Source organism: Coenobita brevimanus, chromosome 58 (assembly GCF_032717465.1).
Source record: "Coenobita brevimanus isolate Jiangsu-jjx chromosome 58, ASM3271746v2, whole genome shotgun sequence".
NCBI classification, from domain to species: domain Eukaryota; kingdom Metazoa; phylum Arthropoda; class Malacostraca; order Decapoda; family Coenobitidae; genus Coenobita; species Coenobita brevimanus.
This window is the reverse complement of record NC_137011.1, coordinates 33,599,725-33,618,343: the sequence shown is the minus strand read 5'-3', so window position 1 is coordinate 33,618,343 and position 18,619 is coordinate 33,599,725. Positions and strand designations below refer to the sequence as shown.

At 45.3% G+C, this 18,619-nt stretch overlaps 1 non-coding gene across 1 annotated transcript; it reads left to right on the top strand.

Annotated features, from left to right (window-relative positions):
* The first annotated feature begins 6,445 nt into the window (after positions 1 to 6,445).
* TRNAF-GAA (transfer RNA phenylalanine (anticodon GAA)) lies at positions 6,446 to 6,518 on the top strand. Its single transcript has one exon. It is a non-coding gene; the product is annotated as a tRNA-Phe (tRNA).
* The last annotated feature ends 12,101 nt before the right edge of the window (positions 6,519 to 18,619 follow it).

Here is an 18,619-nt window from a genome sequence, read left to right as displayed (position 1 = left end):
CGAGGAGGATTGAAGGAAAAGGGGTGTGGTAGGGAAGGTAATACGGAAAAGTGAGGGAAGGAATGAGGGGGAAAAGAGGAAAGAGAACCAAGGAAAGCAAGAAGGAAAAAGGGAATGAACGAAGAAAATTAAGAGAATGAGAAAACAGACTAAGACAGGGAAAGAATAATAAGAAACAAAGAAATGGATGGACGAAAGAAAAGTAGGAAGAGGATGAAGGAAACAAAACAGGGACAGGGAGAACTGGGAGAAAGGGATGTAAGGAAATGCAGGGGAGGAAAGGAAAAACCAATATGAAGGATGGAGGACGTGAAATATAAGGAGACAAAGGTGGAAAAATGGAGACAGGATGAATAACAGGCGGTAAAGAAATGAAAGGAAAAGGAAAAGAGGATCGATGAAGAATGAAGGAAAAACTGAAATGAAGATGAGAGACAAATAAGGAGAGAAGCACCTGTGTGGCATAAGCGGAGAGAGAGAGAGAGAGAGAGAGAGAGAGAGAGAATTAAAAATGGGAGAGTCAAGGGCAAGTGAAAGAAGAGAAGGGAAGGAACGAGTCGACCGGAAAGGATGAAAAAGAAAAATGGAATAAAAACTGGAAAGTGAAAGGGCACAGGGAGAGCCGAGAGAGAAAGGGTGGAGGAATGTGTGGAGGAGGGAGAAGGTGTGGAGGTGTAGGAGACAGAGAAGAGGGAGAGAAAAGGGGAAAAAATATTGGACGGGTGTAGAAGCGTGAGAAACCTGAGAATGACAGGAAGAAAAGAGAGGCAGAAAAAGAGGAAAAATGCAAGAATGAGAGGGAAAAAGAGAAGAGGAGGGAGGAAGAAGGAATGAAGGAAAAGGTGGAAAAGAGAAATAAAGGAATGGAAGAACGGGAAAAATATCAAGAAGAGATGGAAGGAAGGAATGAAGGACACTGAAGAGAGGATATGGAAGAGAAAGAAGGCGAACTAAACAAGAGAAAAATAAGGACTAGGGTAGAAGGAAAAATGACAACAAAAAGGGAAAGATGAGAGAGACAGAGAGGCGACATGAAAAGGAGGAGAGAAAGGGGTTAAGATGGAAGGAGGATAACAGAAGGAAAACAGAGGAAAGGAAATAGAGGGTGGAAAACGTGAAAAAAAGGAGAGAAGTGCGTATTGAAAAATCAAAGGTAAGAGAAAATGTATGAGGTTGGGGAAGAGGGAAGAGAAAGAAAGGACGGGAAGGGGAAGCAGAAAGTAAGAGGGTCAGAGAGGGTAAGGGGGAGGAAAGAATGAGGAAAAGAAAGAAAAGTGGAAGGGAGGAAAGGAGCCGGTGGAAAAAAAAGTGGAGGTATGGATGAAACGACGAAGGAGACAGTACAGAGAAAAGACAGTATGAAGCAGGAAAGAGGGGGAACGAAAAATAAGTTGAAAGATGGAAGAAGGAGGGAGGAGAAGGGAAGGAAATAAGGATGAAAAAGTATTATGGAGGACAGGAAAAAGGAGGAGAAATTAGGAGACAGAATAACGAGTGATACCAGTGGAATAAGACGGAAATAAAAAGCGAGCATTGAATAAGTAAGAAGAAAAGGTACACGAGAGGAGAAAGAATGCAATGAAGGAGAAATAAAGCAAAAGAAAGAGGGGGAAAAAAAAAAGACAGACAGAACGATCTCAGGCTCCAAGGACCTACTGTAATCAGAATAAAACAGCGTGGCGTTAACAGGAACAGAACAGTAGAGCAGTGCGGAGCTTGGGAGGGTTAAGGCACAGGCACACCACTACGGAACGGCAAGAGGGAAATGCGTACGTAAAGGAGAATGAAAAAGAGACAATCAAATAAGATGGAAAGAATATAGAACGTAGACGATGGTAAGTAGATAAAAACACAGAAAAAGGAAAAGAGGAAAATGGGTAAAGAGGAAGGGATATAAAGGAAGGCGGAGTGTATGTGATGGCAGAGAAAATGGACCGGGTTACTTACAATACTCAGAAGGAAATGCTGGAGAGAGAGAGAGAGAGAGAGAGAATTTCTATCATATTTCTTTCTCCTCTTTTCCCTAGGTTATCATAACCAATAAATATCCCTCTAGCTTAAGTACTTATAAAGAAAATGGAAGTCCAACATTAACTTTGGAGAGCTTCAGGAATTAGCCTGTCCTCTCTCTCTCTCTTCCATTTCCTCCTTCAACCAGCCACTTCCCATTTTTCTCCAGCGTTCCCCCAGAGTCTCTCCCTTCCGGCTTATCTCTCTCTCTCTCTCTCTCTCTCACACACACACACACACACACACACACACACACACAATCTTATGCCTGTGACCTCATTCCTTCCTTCCTCTTCCCCTCTCCCTTACCCCCCTCCTTCCCTCTTTCTCCCCCACTCATTCACCTTATCCTTCCTCTCCTTTCCCCTTCTTTAATATTTTGTCTCATACCCTCCCTTTCTCACCAGCTCACCCTCCTTCTCTTGATTCCTCCCTCCCTTCCCTCTCACTAACCTCCAACCTCTTTCTCCAGCTTCCTCTACTTCCATTTCTCTAAAGCTTTTCCTTTCCCTCTCCCTTCCTCCATATCTTCTACCCCCTCCCTCTCTCCACTCTCTTCTTCTCCCTCCCTCCTCTCTACAGCTCTCTACCTCTTCCCTCCCCCCTTACCTTCCTCCTTGACTCTGCTCTCCTTCCCATCCTCCCTATCCCTCTTCCTCTCCCTCTCCTTCCCTTCTTCCCTTCCCTCTAGGTCTTTACTTCTCTCCCTCGCTTTCTCACTCACTCCCTGTCGCCAACTCTGCGTCCCTTCCCTCCTTCCCTTTCTTTCTGTCACGAGCTCTTTTTCTCACCCTTCCTTCCTGTCTCTCTCACCAATTCCCCTTCCCTCTCTTCCACTTCCTAATTTTCCTTCAATCCTTCCTTCCCTCCCCCTTCCCTCCATCTCTCCAGGGACTCCTACCTGTCTGGGAACTCTCCTTCTTAACTCCTTCCTCCCTCATCCACACACTTCCTTACCTCCCTTGCGGCCCTTCCTCTTCAACACAGTCTTCTTTCTTCCTCTCATTTTACTTCTTTAACATCTTTCCCATCTTTTCCTCTTCGCTTATACTTTTTCGTCCTCTTTTTAATTTTTTTTTCCTATGATCTCTCCAATTCTCTCACCTCTCTTCCTTCTCTCTTCTTTCTAATAGATCCTTTTAAGGTTTTGCATTCATTTCTCTTTTCTTGGCTAATCTTTTTTTTTCTTCTCCTTTTCCTTCTTACATTCTCTTATTTTTATTTCTCGGATTTCTCACTGTGTCCTCTCCTCTGCCACCTCTCCTTTATTTCTCCTCCTTTTCTCTCCTTTTTATTTCTTCTCTCTCTCTCTCTCTCTCTCTCTCTCTATCTATCTCTCTCTCTCTCTCTCTCTCTCTCTGTACTTGCATTCTTGTTATCTAATCACTTTCCACCAGACCAACAACTGTTCCTAAACACCGCCTATCTGCATAACCATTGCCCACCTCCTAAACACTGCCTACCTGCCTGAACATTGCCTACCTGCCTAAACACTGCCTACCTGCCTAAGCATTGACTACCTGCCTAAACACTGCCTACCTGCTTAAACACTGCCTACATGCACTAAACACGGCCTACATTCCTAATCACTGCCTATCTTCCTGTGCACTGCCTACCGGCCTGAACACTTCCTACCTGCCTGAAGACTGCCTACCTACATAAACACCACCTAACTTCCTAATCACTGCCTACCTGCCTATGCATTGCTACTTTCCTAATTATAACATACTTGCTCTTTTTTTTATTTCACTTCCTGCCTACCAATATACTTCTCTGCCTGTCCACCTGTGTGCATGTGTGCCATTCTACCAGTCTACCTGTCTATTTTCTCATCTACCTACAGTACATGTCACTCTGCCACACACACCACCCTATCTGCCTACCATCGTGCCATTCCTATTTGCCACCCTACCACCCACCTCACACGCCTACCTACCCTCTACCCAACCTGCCTAACTAACACCCAAACTGCCTACCAACCTACCATCCATCCTACCTGCCCACCTACCACCCTTCCTACTTGCCTGCCTACCCTTCCCCTACCTGTCTACTTACCATCCACCCTGCCTGCCTGCCAACCATCATACCTTTCAGTCTACTATCTACCCTGTCTGCATATCTACCACCAACCCTGTCTGCCCATTTAGCGACTGCCTTACCTACCTACCCACCACACATCCTTCCTGCCTACCTACCACCCATCCTGCCCTAATACCTACTTTTGCATGCTATGCACCCTATGTGCCTGCCTACTACCCACCTTACCTGTCTACCATCACACCTGCCCACCTACCACCCAACCTGTCTGACAGCCTTCAAGCCATCCTATCTGCCCACTCTGCCAGCCTGCCTACCACCCACACATGCTGCCTGTCACCCTGCCTGCCTACCTACCACCCACACATGCTGCCTGTCACCCTGCCTGCCTACCTACTACCCAACCTGCCTGCCTGGTGGTTCTCTGCGGCGTGGCCAAATTTACAAGGAACATAAAAGCGAAGTTATAACAGTAATGGCCTCCACTTTAAGTGAGGATAGGAGGATATTGGACGCGAGGAGAGCAGGAGAGAGAAAGAAAGGCGTTAAGGAGTGGGAGAGTGAAGGATGGAAGGAGGGAGGAATAAAGGAAGTGAGTAGAGGTACAAGGAAAAGAAGAAAAAGGCTGAAGGAGAGGAAAGGAACGAAAGAAGAGGAGAAGAAAAGAAAGGAAAGGTGAGGAAAAGAATCGAAATGAGAGGAGAAGACACGAGAAGAGAAGAAAGGAGAAGAGAAGAGAAAAGAGAAGAGTGGAGAGGAGGGGAAGGGAAAGGTGTGGAAGAGAAAAGAATCGAAAGGATGGGAGATGCGACGAGCCGAGAGCAGAAGAATGGAGAGGAGAGAAAAGGAGAGAGAAGAGAAGGGTAGGAGAGAGTGAAGGGTGAGGCAGATAAGTAGGAAAAAAAAGGAGAGGATAAGAGGAGGGAAGTAAATAGGAGAGAGCAGAGGTGTGAAAGAGTGGGGATGAAGGACTGAGAGTGGAGGGAAGAAAAGCGTGAGGGAGGCAGTACGGGAAGAAAGCTGAGGAAGAGAGAAGGAAAGGGAGGAGAAAAGTGGGACATCCTGAAAGGGTGAAAGATGTACAAGAGTGGGAATGAAGGAAAGTGGGTGACGGAGGGAGGGGAGTGAAGGATGGGACATGTGATGAAAAAAGACGTGGAAAAAAGCAATGAGTAAAGAGGAGACGGGAGCTGTGTGAAAAAGAGCGGATGACGGAAGTGGGAGAAGGGAGTGAAGGATGGGATGAAGGGAAAGGAATGGAAGGAAAAGGTAGCAAGAGAGCGAGAAGGGGAGGAGAGTGAAAAACATGCGAAAAAGGGAGGTAAATGTCGGAAAGAACAAGGCAGGTAAAGAGAAAAACAAAATGACATGAATGCTGAAGAGTGGACAGTCCACTCTATCATATAACATGGCTTAAAACTGCCATCTCTTCCACTTTAGTGCTGAGCTGTAACAGGAGATTGGCGCTAGAATATGGCACTAGTCACGAAAAAGTGTTATGGAATGAATGTAGAGCCGCAGTATTATCTTAACAGCATTGTCTTATTGCTGTCAGAAGAGGTTAAAACTAAATTACGGTGCTGGTAACAAAGAAGCGGTATGGAAAGGATGAAGAGTCGTAGTACTGTCACATTCAACCATTGAACTAGGGGAAATAAGCTTCAAACGGACGAAAATGTCACCCAAGTTAAGGTGGTGGACTTACTGGCAAGCAGAGACAAATAATGAGACATTTGATTGATTCACTTTTCTTTCGGAAAGCACGCGGATTATATGACTGGCTAATTAAAGAAAAGGACGATGCATGCTGACCCACTGATGTGTTGATCACTTCACTGTGATGACGTATTGCTTATTATAATTAGGCTACAACAAACAAATTAATTCAACTTTTCTATACGGTACTTGCTCAATTTAACTGGGGTAAAACTGTCATCTTTTCACCCTGAACTGCGGCAAGAGATTACCAACAGAATATGATGCTGGTTACGAGGATGTGTTACAGAAAAGATGTATACATTGTTCTGTCACTGAGCTGGGGAAAAGAAGCCGGAATAGGATGAAAATCTTGATCAAGTTCAGGTAAATTAAAACTAACTATACCGGTAGTAGTAAAGAGTTAAGGAAGGTAATGCTTTTCCCCTAATGTAAGAAAAATTGAGTACCACCGTCTTGCAGTACGAAAAATATAGTATAAATGCCATCTTTGGGCTGAAGATGTTAAAGATGAAAGATGGCTAGCACTCTTACGATCGAGACAACTCAAATATTACATTCCAGCAACACCAGGCTATTTTATTCAGATATTAGCAAGCCACAGAGGCCTGAGTGTTAACAGTGGTATCATTAACCCTATTATGGCAGGAGCAACGCTAGTATTCTGTTCTAAAATAACGTGGCCTAGATAGCTCAGCTGGGAGAGCGTTAGACTGAAGATCTAAAGGTCCCCGGTTCGATCCCGGGTCTGGGCAGTATAATGTTTTGTTGGTGGACTGAGACGAAGTCATGCTAATGGTCATCTGCTACGAACACGTCACAGGCCAAGAGGCGGATGGAATTGTTCTCTAACAAGTGGTTTATTTAAAATCAAGTAATGCTGCCAGAGTTGTAGTTACTTACCATTCACTGATATGGATTACTATAACCTAGATTCCGGCCCCTACACCATGCGTGGGGTAATACTGAAATATAATAATAATAATAATAATAAAAATTATTATTATTATCATTATTATTATTTTAAAGGATGTACAACAAAGAAGCATTAAAGTAAGAAGAAAATTGTTTTATATCTGAAAAAGTAAAACTGACCATGGCCAAGAGGAGAAATGCCGAAAGCAAGACGAGAGGGTTGACTGTCGGAAGTACTTGGGATGGAAACAGAATGTATGGAAAGGGAGGGAGAAGAGCAGACGAGGACCGGAAGGACGGGTGAAGACAGGGAGGGAAGCAAGAGAAGTAAAGTGACGGTAGGAGGATAGAAGTGAGGGCGAGATGAAGACAAAGGGAAGATGACGAATGGACGACAACATATAGGGAGGGTAGAAGATACGAACGAGTACAAAACAATAAAAACGAAAACAAGAACGAACAGGCCAACTGATCCTGCCGAGACAGTTTGTTGCACTCGACACTGGCCATGTTATCTGTTACTCGTATATCAGTTTTACAACAGAAAATAATAACAGATCAGATGGAAGAAAGGAAAAATAAGGGAAGGTATGAGGGAGTACAAAGGAGCACAATGGAAAGCAAACAGCATCAGACCTGGTGATCCTTTCGTGGCGGTTTTGTATAGGAAAGATTATAACTAAAAAAAAAAAAAAAAAAGGCTATTCCATCAGTTAATGTCAAGGACAGAATAGCAGGATGAGGAAAGAGGGTAGGGTAAAAAGGTTAGAGACAGGGGAAAGGGGTGCAGGAGGAATGGTGAGATCAGATTACTAGAAAACTGATACTTAGAATATAATTATTATGGGCGTCGGCGGAAGGGTGGCAAGGGTGTGAAGGGGAAAGGGAAGGGAGACTATAGTGTAAGGGTGGTGTGGGTGGAACAGAGGGAGGAAAATCAGTGTATAAAAAGGTAAGAGGTAGGGAGGTATGAGTGAGAAGTGAATATACACAAGGAGAAAAGGCAGACACACTGATGAAGGAGGGGAGGAGGGGAGGGAAAGACCGAGAGGGTTATTGGATGGGTGGTAGGGGGAGCCAGGCTGTGAGAAAGAGATTGTATATGAGGAAAGGCAGACACTTAAATGGCGGGGGAGGAAGAAGAGAGGGTAGAGGGAGATGGAGGAGAAGGGGTTATTGATATGAGAGCACAGGGAAAGACAGACTTAGGGAAAGCCAGATGATTTGAGAGGAAGTCACTCAGTGGATAAGAGGAAAGAAAAAGGAGAGAAGAAAACAGAAAGGAGTGATGGAAGGTGGATATAGGGAAAATAGTGGAGAAAGAAAAAAACGAGGAAGTGGAAAGGAAAGACAGGAGACACTGACAGGACCATACTTAATATTATTAGATAGAGAAAACAGAAAATGGGCGAAGAAAAACAGACAAAGGACGAAATAGTAGGAGAGCGGAAGATGAAAGCCAAGAGGGGAGACAGAAAGAGAGAAGGCTGGGAAAAAATAAATGAACGGGATAAGGGAAAATTGAAGATCTGACGGATGGTATTAAATTCAAGATCTGACGGATGGTATTAAATTCAAGATCTGACGGACGGTTTTAAATAAATGAGGGGAAAATAGAAAAGAAAAAAAGAAATGGCGGAAGGGGAAAGAGAGAGAGAGAGAGAGAGAGAGAGAGAGAGAGAGAGGAAGACGAAAATGTGAGGAATGAATGTGGAGAGAAAGACTGTAAGGGAAGAGGAAAGAAACTGAGGAAAGACGGAATGAGAGACGGAAGAGAGAGGGTGAGGAAAGGAGAGAAAAAGAAATAGAAGAAATGGTGTTAAGTGAGAGAGATGCAATGTGGGAGTCTCAAAGAGGAACAGAAATACAAGGAAAGGACTCAAGGAGACATAGAGATGGAAAAAGAGAAAACTGGGGGAGGAAAAGGAACCCAGAGGATGGTGAAGGGAAAGAGACAATGGAAAAGAGGAGAAGACTACATTGGAAAGAAGGATGTGAAGAATGAAAGAAGGAAGGGAAGAATGACGGAAAAAAAGGGAGGTCATCTGGAAAAAGAGAAAGAGGGGAGGAAGGTAGATTAGAGAAGGGGAGGGATGAGAGAAAAGTACAAAGAGGGAGGGAAATTAAGAAAGGATTAGGAAAGAAAAGATGACACAGAAGGAAGAGAAAGGGAATGTGGAAAAAGAGGATGAGAGAAAAGAGGATGGAGTAGTAAAGAGAGAGAGGGAGAGGAAGGAAGAGGGATGACAGGGGAGAGAAAGGGATGGAGGGAAATACAAGACTGACATGGGAATGAATGGGTCTATGGGAGACTGGAGGGAGATTTAGGGGAGAAAAACGGAGTAGGATAAAATGGAGGGAAGGATGAAGGGGGAGAAGGAGGGAAGATGATGGAGGAGAAGGTGCTATGGTACTAAGATAAGAATGTTGGTGGAAGGGACGATGAGAGGGATGGAGGAGTGGCAGAGAGAGGGAGAGAGGGAAGGTGGAGAGGCAGAGGCAGGGAGACAGGGAAAGTGGAGAGGCAGAGGGAGGGAGAGGGAAGGGGGAGAGGCAGAGGGAAGGAGAGGGAGGAAGAGGAGAGGCAGAGGGAGGGACAGACGGTGGGAGCGAGGGAAGGAGAGGCAGAGGGAGGGAGAGAGGGAAAGAGGAGAGGCAGAGGAAGGGAGGGGGGGAGGGAGCGAGGTAAGGAGGAGAGGCAGAGGGAGGGATAGAGGGAGGGAGCGAGGTAAGGAGGAGAGGCAGCGGGAGGAAGAAAGGGAGTGAGAGAGGGAAAGAGGAGAGGCAGAGGGAAGGAGAGGGGGAAGGTGGAGAGGCAGAGGGTAGGAGTGAAGGAAGGAGGCAGAGGGAATCAGTGAAGGAAGGAGGCAAGGCACAGGGAGGGAGGGAGTAAGAGTAAAGAAATCACTGCGAGGAATGGAAAAGAGTGTGTGTGTGTGTGTGTGTGTGTGTGTGTGTAGAAGCTCCCGCTATTGTTACAGGTCAAAAGAATACTATCAGGGAGGATTTTTTTTTTTTTGTGGGGGTACAAGGGAGGAGGGAGAAGTGTGTGGGAGCCAGGAGGGACGGAGGTGTGTGAAAAGCAGGAAGGACTGAGATATGTGGGAGGGAGGAGGGAGGGAGCTTTGTGTTAAGAAGGGAGAGAGAGAGAGAGAGAGAGAGAGAGAGGTGGGGGGGGAGGAAGGAGGGGTAAAGCAGGGAGAAGGAGAAAGACCAGAGGAGTGAAGTAAAGGACAGACGCAGAAATAAAGAACTGAGGGGTAAGGAAAGGGGAAAGAAGCAAGCAGAGAGGGAGAGGAAGGAAGGGGGCGGGGTGGGGGAGAGGCAGAGCAGGAGGATTGCCAGGCAGCGGAGGTTGGGAAGGGAAGGAGAAAATGGGGTGAGGGTCAGACTGGCTGGATGGATAGAGTGGTAAAAATACATTAACCCGCCAACGATTGGTTTTATATTGGATAACAGACTATGAATCCTGCCCAGGCTAAATTGAGCACAGTGGGTCTGAGTGGTGCAGCTGGGGAGTGGGGGTATGAGTGTGAGTGGCAATGGGAGAGGGGGAATGTGTGGGTGTAGGAATATGGGAGAGGGGGAATGTGTGGGTGTAGGAATATGGGAGAGGGGAATGTGTGGGTGTAGGAATATGGGAGAGTGGGAATGTGTGGGTGTAGGAAACTGGGGGTGTGGGAAAATGGTGTGCGTGAGAAAGGTGTGTGGGCAAATGGTGTGTGTGAGAAAGGTGTGGGAAAATGGTGTGTGGGAAAATACTGTGTTGGAGCAAGGTGTGTGGGAAAATAGGAATAGGGGAAAACGGTGGTGTATGGGTGTGGGGGAGTGGGGTGTGTAAGGTTGGGGTAGGAGTATAAGAAAGTGGGGAGTGGGGGAACAGCAGCGTGAGGGAGTGAGGATTTTGAAAAGTGAAAGGAGGAGGACTGGAGTGAGTGATATGAGAATTTGATGAGTGGGTGACTACGGGATTGGGGAATGGGGAAGTGGAGATGTGAAGCTGTGAAGGGGTGGGGAAGGGAGTTGTGGAATTAAGGATGTGGAGAATGGGAATGTGGGGAGTGGGGATGTAAGAATACGGGGAGTGTGAGTGTGAGGCTCTGGGGATTGGTGATGTGACGAGTAGAGGTAAAGGGAGTATGGACATGGAGACATGGGGAGCGAGGGTGTGGGGATGTGGGGTGTGGGGATGTGGGAAGTATGGAGTGGGTTGTGGAATGTGGGGTAAGTTAAGGAATGAGTGCAACTGGGGAGGTGAGGAGTGAGGGAATGAGAGGCAATGGAGACAGGAAGGGAAAGGAGGAACTGTGTGTAAGAAAGACGGCGTGAATGATCAGTAGGAAGGGCAGTGAGAGTGGGTAAGGCAGACGTATAAAAGAGTGGAAGAGAGTAAAGGTAATGGAGAGGACAGGAAGATACTGAATGTATAGGAGAGAGTGGGACCAACAAAAGTGTGAGGATATGTGCGAGAGTGGAAGCATAGACTGAGAAAGGATGATGATGATTACAGGGAAGACAATATGAATGATGTGGGAGAGGGAGAGTACGAAATGGGCAATTGGGAATGAAAAAAAAAGCGGCGCTGATGTAAGGGAACGGAAAGTATAGGGGAGGGACTGAATAATGAAGAATAACGGGGATGGGTTGGTAAGTGAATGAGACTCTGGATGAGTGAAAGTGGCTAAGAGAATGAGAGGTAAAAGGCTGGGGTATGAGAAATACATGGACGAGAAGGTATTGGTTGGGAATGGTGGAAATACAAGTGAAAGGGTGGTACCATGAATGATGTGGGCCAGGGAGAGTTAGGGAGGAGGGGTGGGCAGGTGTGTGACTGGGTGAAAGTGGAGCTAATGGGAGAGAATGGAATAAAACTGAGTGCAAGGAAGAGAATGGGCAGGTGTCGAAGGAATGGGAGAGAGTTGAGGCCCTAGGTGAGAAAGGAGGAAAATGAAGGCAGGGAAGACGGCGTCTATAATTGGGGAAGGAGGGGAGGGAGGATGAAACAGTAGTATTTAAGAATGAAGAGTGGAGATGCTGACTGGGACAGGAGAAGGGAAAGTGTTGGGAAGCAACAATGCGAATTATGGACGAGGTGGGGTGGATAAGTGAGAGCCTGTAATAACAAGCGTCTAAGGCAATGCAAGAGTGGATGAATGTAGGTGTGAAAGAGTGGAAGAAAATGGATTCAGTGGATGAAAAGGGAGGATTTTCAGTATAAGGAAGGCAGCATGAATGATATAGGAGTACAGCGGGTGAGTGAATGGTAGGAAACACAAGACAGCGAGATACAGACCGGGAAAGAAACAATGTGGGGAGGAGATAATGTGAATGACGAGGAAGGTGAGGTGGGTTAATGGAAGAATGGGTGAGTGACAGAAAGCGTGTGAGATTGGAGTTTGAGGGAATACAAGGGGGTGGAGGCTTCACGAGACTGGGGGGAGAAGGAGATAAGGGAGCACAAGAAATAACAGTGCATGATGACAGGGAGTTGGGGTGGGGGTGTGAGAGAGTAGGTGAGTGCTGTGTGAGTGCATGGTGAATGGTAGAGAGTATGAAAGTGGAGCAGGAATGGAACAATGTGTTACAGAGTGCCAGTGTGGAATTAACCACTAAATAACAATGGTTCCTTTTTAAGCTGAAAATAGTTTTCCGATGGTAGAAACAATGTACAACAATATACATAAAAAATAAATAGAATTAACAGTTTATAAGCTACTTTCTATCCTCCATCACTGCGGAGATCTCTTGTAAGAATATAATCGCCTTATGATAATGAAAATAAAATATAAGACATTAACTGTACTGGAAACTTTAACCCTTTCTCACACTCTGAAAAATCGTCTGATGTTAGTAACAGTAAAAAGAAGTGATTGAATTGTAAAGAATGAGGTAAAAATATTGAGTGGTGAAATAAGTTATCAAAGGGTTGAGAGGCATGTCTATGGAAGGTGGGTGGTGTGTGTTGCACTGCCATGAAAATGGACGGGAAACAGATGGAAATTGGAAATTTGAGGTGATTGAAATACTGACGGGAAATGAATGCCAATATCGGTGTGGATATGTGTGTAGGGAGTCGGCGTGGGTGTGGGAATGGGTGTGAGAGTAGATTAGGGAGTAGGAATACGTGGGAGAATGGAAGAGTGTAGACAAGGAGTGGCTGAATGAATGAGAATGCAGGGAGTGTCCCGAGAGTAGAAATAAGACAACTGGGTGGGGACAAGATGACTGGATGAGGAAGTGACTGCGACTGGAGGTATGAGACAAGGAATGGAAGTGAAAATAGGAATGGAAAAGGAATCTGTGCCTGGGTAAAGAGTGAGCGGAAAACGGACTGAATGTGAACTGGAAGTGGGAAAAGATTATGGAATGAATAGGTGATGGTGTGGTTGCGACTCGAGGAGTGGGTGTGGGTAAAGGAATGGAAAAGCTGAAGTGGCTAACGGGTGTGGATGGGGATGAAGAGTGAATGGAAAAGATGGAATAAAAAATGAGTAAATAAATGACTGAACTGAGAATGAGATGAAGAGGGGAAAGGAGTGAATTAGTTGAGAGAAGTTTGCTGATGAGAACTAAAGTGAGAACAGGAAATGATAAAGACTGGAGTGTGGGTGAGGAGTATGGGAGATAGGTTGAGACAGAGTAGATAAGTGTAAGGTAACCGACTGAGAGTAATGGGGAGAGGGGAGAGGAGTGAGTATGAATGTAAGGAGATGGGTTGAGACAGAGTAGAAAAGTGCAAGGTAACCGACTGAGAGTAATGCGTAAAAGAGAGAAGAGTGAGTGAGTATGAATGTAGGGAGTTAGTGGGTGAGTTTATTAACGAAGAATAAAGAGAGGACAGGGAGTGAAACTGTGGGTGAGGAGTGACGAGAGCTAAGTGGCAGTGATGGGAAGAACGGACAGAAGTGAATGAATAAAGGTATAGTGAGTTTCAAATGAATATTACTGAAGGGGAATGAAAGCAGAGACAGGAAGTGATAACTACTGAATGTAGGTGAGTAATGAATGGAAAGTCGACTGGTAAATGTAGGTAAAAGAGACACGGCAGCAGACCGCATACTGTAGGAAGAGGTAGAAGGAGTTAGTAATAATGTAAGGAGTGGGTGGGGTGTGTGGTGATGAGGTATAAAAGTAGGAGCTGATGGCGAAATAACTTTACCCTAATTTAGTCTACCCTCTCACATTCTCATTCCTATTTGTCAGTCCGCCCCCCCCCTCTCTCTCTCTCAAACACATACACCCACACACACACACACACACACACACACTCTCTCTCTCTCTCTCTCTCTCTCTCTTTCTAATTCCCACTCTTTTACCTCTCATCGAAACACTCTTATTCTCTCCCCTCCCTAGCCCTCCCCTCCCACACCCTCCTCCCTGCCCGCATCAGGACCAACTCCATCATCACTGTAAACAAGCAAACATTTTAATCACCAAAATAAACAGGAAACTAATTATGCACGTTCCCGCCCCTCCATCCCCCCCCCCCTCCCAATTAAAAAAAATGCAACAAATTATTCATCAAACCACACCACCATGGTAACAAACTATGTAATGTAACTTTGCAGAAATGGCTCTTTTCAAAAATACATGCATAAATAAATAAATAAATAAAACATGGCTGATTCTGATGCAGTGACAAAATCATACTTTCAAATTTAGTGGGGCAGTTAAAAATCACTCGTACGTAACACCCACAAAAAGATATATTTGATGCACACACACACACACACACACACACACACACACACACACACAGGCAGGATATTTTGGAATTAGAAACTGAGTCAAGGCATTTTCATTTAAGAGATCATTATAATTTTAGACGAGAGTAATGACAGTCGGAGAGATTTCCTTTGCAAAATATTTTGCATAAATTGGACGCAATCATCATCATTATCATCATCATTATTATCATCATCATCGTCATCATCATCATCATCATCATCATCATCATGACTTTTTCTTGCACCTAAGGATTGGGAGAGACAGGATTCATACACATGACAAGATAAAGTAGGAAACTATGACGGCTATTAGCAGCATGCTCAGTGAAATAGGTCGGACACTCACTCACACACTATTCAAGCCCCCGGAATCCTGACTCTACCTTATGGGACTAAACCATGCAAATACTTTTCTTTTCTATACAAATTCGCATAAAATACAACAGTACACAGAGAGTCAGTTGGCCATCAAATTAATAAGCGGGTGCAGGAAACTCCATACATACATTACACATGTAGTAGTAGTAGTAGTTGTTCTCTAGGCTGTCTGGCCGAATAGCCCCGAGTCCCTTAGGAAGGCCATGGCCGAGACCGGGCTTTCCCACAGAGCTCTCAAAGAGTGTATGTTGTGTTGTTGGCGTAGGTGATTGTGTGCAGTGCAGTCTTCCATAATGTGCTTAATAGTATGGGGTGTTGTGTTGCATCCTGGACAGGCATCAGCGACGGAGTCATCCAGCCTCTTCTGGTAGCTTAAGAGGGCTGGATTGTGCCCACATCTCAGCCTGGCCAGGTGGACCCTGTCCTCACGAGGAAGATAGGATTCAGAAGGATGGATGTCAGGAGGCCGTGCATGCAGCTGTGTGTTGTCTTTATGTGACTGAATGGAGCGGCGAGTGATCTGAGTGTGGATATGCTTCTGGAAGCTGGTCTGAGGTTGGCGAGGGGGTAGAGATGACAGTATTTGTGTATGGTATCGTGTGCTGGGTGTTGTTTTGATGTTCCTTGGTGTGGGTGGATGTGCTGCCATGTATTGTAGGGGATGTTGTGGGTTTGTGGAGGCTGCAGCAAAGAAACTGGGTGCCTCTCATGTCTAGGTGATCCTTGACTTTGAGGACTTTGGTTTCTTGATACAGGTGGTCTGCGGGTGTAGTAGCTATGCAGTCTGTGATTATTTTTAGGGCCTTGTTCTGTATGGTCTGTAGAGTGTTGTAGTGTGTTTTGGCGTGGTTAGAAGCCCAGGCAGGTCTTGCATAATTCATCACTGAACGTATGTATTGTTTGTATACTGTGGTGGTGGTTTCTTTGTTGTGTCCGAATGTTGTATGGGCAAGTGACCTCAAAGCATTGAGTCTTGGTGTTATTTTATTTTTAATGTTTGTGATGTGTTGTTTAAATGACACTGATGTATTGTATGTTACACCAAGGATTTTTGGTGTGTGTGTGTGTGTGGTAGGGGAGTGTTGTTTATGGTGAGGTGTGGGATGGGTCTGTGTTCTGCTGTCCAGTTTGTGAGAAGAGTCACTGTAGGTTTGGCTGGGGCTATATTGAGCCTGTTTGTGGTGAACCATTCGTGTAGTGTGTTGAGGTAAGGTTGAATGATGTGTGCAGCTGTGTTTGCGTTTTGGTGTGTACATGTAAGTGTTATATCATCTGCATATGACGCTATGTGTATCTGTGGTGTGTGGGGTGTGGGTATGTCGTGCATGTATAGGTTAAAGAGTGTAGGGCACAAAACAGATCCTTGGGGGACGCCGTTTGTGAAGTTTCTGATGTTAGAAGACTGACCGGCAAATGTTAACGTGTGCTCCTGATAAGTAGTTTGCCAGCCATCTTTTTTGTGTTATTGTGCATGTCTGTGCTGAGTATTTTGTTTGTGAGGTTGTGGCGGGGGATGCCACCAGCAGACGGTAAAATTCACCCTAACACAGACCTCTAGTAGTGAAGGTCATGATGACTATATCTACTCCTCCAATCTGAGAAGTCTCTCCAGTACTGAATAAAATCGTCTGGTGGTATCTATAACAGAGCATTTCCGGTAAAACACATGGGTGAAGTTGATTAATACAGTAACCATCCATCCATCATCTAATCCTACGTTGCCCCATGAGGAGCGTAGGAGCCCCGGACTAGGCAAGTTGGTCCTGGCATTTAAGATGAGAGTGACCAGCCTCACTCATCCCTGAGTGGCATTACATGAGCAATCAACCCCAACCACCCCTTGGATATAAACCTGCACCGGCTCAATCCGACTGGAGCACCATTATTACCCACTAAACCACCAAGCGCCAAAATTTGGTTTTATGGTTACCACCCAGCGTAGTAAATGGTCTCCTGGTGTACAGGAAACCATTTGGCTTGTCATTCAGTGTACAGTCACCCATAGGCAGGAGGAAGAGGAACGAATGAAGAAAATAAAGACACAAGAGGGAGTGCAAAGTCACCCGTAGGCAGAAGAAAGAGGAAAGAATGAAGGAAAAAAAAAAGACAGAAGAGGATGGATGGAAAGAAGGATGGAGGAGAGGAAAGGACAGACATCCGAGAGCAGCATTACATCAAGTGAGAGGATGGTGAGAAATAAAGTATTATAAGAAGCTGTGAACCAGATGTCGTAAAAAAACAAAAAAAAAAGAATTCCAGGCCTACTTCTACTTTGCACTCTAGCCATCTCTGATGGATTTATTTAGCTTCAGGGAGATTTGCTGAATGGGTGGGGTTAGACTCTTCCTGTGCTACACTTTATTAATACAAACTTCACAATCCCTACCAGAACACCTACATGCAAAAATATCCGAAAATAATGAATAACTTACAAATATGAAAAAACACACAAGAGCATAACACTCCACACATTCCCGCTTCAGAGGAGCGCTCCGCAAAATATCACATATAGAATACATTGTTAGTACTGTACTGGAACAAACTGCAGGGCATTTACAGGCGTACCTCTCCACCCACCTTTCCCTTCTCCCTCCCCCCCTCTCTCTCTCCTCAAGTATTCCTCATTTCTACCCTCTCTCCTTACTTCCCTCTTCCTCTTCCCTCCCGTTACTCCTCTTCCTTCCTTCTCCCACCATCCTATTCCTTTCCTACCTATCCCTCTCCTCCCTTTCTTCTTTTAAACTTTCCCCCCCCCACCATCTCTCCCCTTATTTCTCCTTCCTCTCCCCTTTCCAACATTTTCCCCCTCTCCCAGTCTTCCCAGCTCCCTTCTTCCTCTATTCACCCTCTCCGTTATTTCCCTCTTCCCTTACCTGTACTACCAGTCCCATCTCTTCCCTTACCGTCCCCTACCTCCTTCCTCCAAGTCTCCTACCTCTCCCCTTACCGTCTCACCTTATTTTTCCTCCCTTTCCTCACCCTCTTCCTTTCCTCTCTATCCACCCCCAATCTCTTCCCCAACCAGGTAATGAAGTCATTAGGTTAAGGTGGGGGTGTGGGAGTAAAGGGTGGATCTGCATGATAGTGGCAATTGCATTAAGTAAAGGAGAGGGGGATGGGGGGTTAAAACTGAAGCCAAAAGTTGTGGGGTGGGGCAGGGGGTAATGCTGGAGAGAGAGAGAGAGAGAGAGAGAGAGAGAGAGAGAGATAATATATTCATGGTGGTCATGTTAGATAGTGAGGATGGAGGGTGTTGGTGGAGTGTGGAAAAAAATGTGTATGTTTAATAGTGTGAAATATATATATAATGTGTGTGTGTGTGTGTGTGTGTGTGTGTGTGTGTGTGTGTGTGTGTGTGTGTGTGTGTGTGTGTGTGTGTGTGTGTGTGTGTGTGTGTGTGTGTGTGTGTGTGTGTGTGTGTGTGTGTGTGTGTGTGTGTGTGTGTGTGTGTGTGTGTGTGTGTGTGGTGGCTTCAAACTTCACTAATGAGGTGGAACGAGAGGGACAACTCAAACATTTTTATGTGGGCAAAAATAAGATGAAAGGCTGGCTGGTCTTCCTGCTGACTGCCTTGCACAACTGTCACGGATAAATGTGGCTTTAATTTCACACAAAACTTTATGAAGAAATGATTACATACACACCGGTATAAAATGATGACGACGATTATAAGGATAATTATGATGGTGGTGGTTTTGCTACTGATGATGATAATGATGATAATCCTGGTGATGATCATGATAATGTTGGCGATGATGATGATAATGATGGTGCCGCTGCTAATGATGAGGAGGAGAATATAATGACTGTGAACGTAGATTATTTCTATTGCCTTG